This window comes from Chinchilla lanigera, unplaced genomic scaffold (genome assembly GCF_000276665.1).
Source record: "Chinchilla lanigera isolate Chin_1 unplaced genomic scaffold, ChiLan1.0 scaffold00247, whole genome shotgun sequence".
NCBI lineage: Eukaryota > Metazoa > Chordata > Mammalia > Rodentia > Chinchillidae > Chinchilla > Chinchilla lanigera.
Window position 1 is genome coordinate 94,614 of NW_004955648.1, and position 701 is coordinate 95,314.

Here is a 701-nt window from a genome sequence, read left to right on the forward strand (position 1 = left end):
TAATACCTTCTGTTCTAATTTTCTGTAGGGTTTTTATCATGAATGGATGTTGGACTTTGTCCAAAGCTTTTCCTGCATCTATTGAGATGGTCATGTGGATTTTGTTCTTGGTTCTATTAATATGGCATATTACAGTTCTTGATTTCCAAATGTTGTGACATCCCTATATCCCTGCATCCCTGGGATGAATCCTACTTCGTCATAGTGTGCTATCTTTTTGATGATTTATTGCATTCTATTTGTCAGTAGCATACTGAATATTTTTATATCTATGTACCTTAAGAAGATTGGCCTTAGTTCTCTTTTTTGGTTGGATCCTTCTCTGGTTTGGGTATCAAGGTAATGCTTCCAGGAATGACATTAGGAGTATTGCTTTCCTTTCAATTTCATCAAAGAGTTTGAGAAATAGTGACATTAGATATCCTTTAAAGTTCCTATAGAAGTCAATAGGGACTCCATCAGGACCTGGGCTTTTCTTCGTTGATAATTTTTTTAAATTTCCATCTATCTGTCTATTTATTTATTTATTTATTCATTCATTCATTCATTTATTGGTACTGGGAATTGAAGTCATGACCTCACTCTTACCAGGCAGACACTCTGCCAGTGAGCTGCTATGTCTCCAGTACTAGTTTTTTAAATTACTTCTTCAATTTCATTTATGGATATGGGATTACTTAGAAGTTTTTATATATTTATTT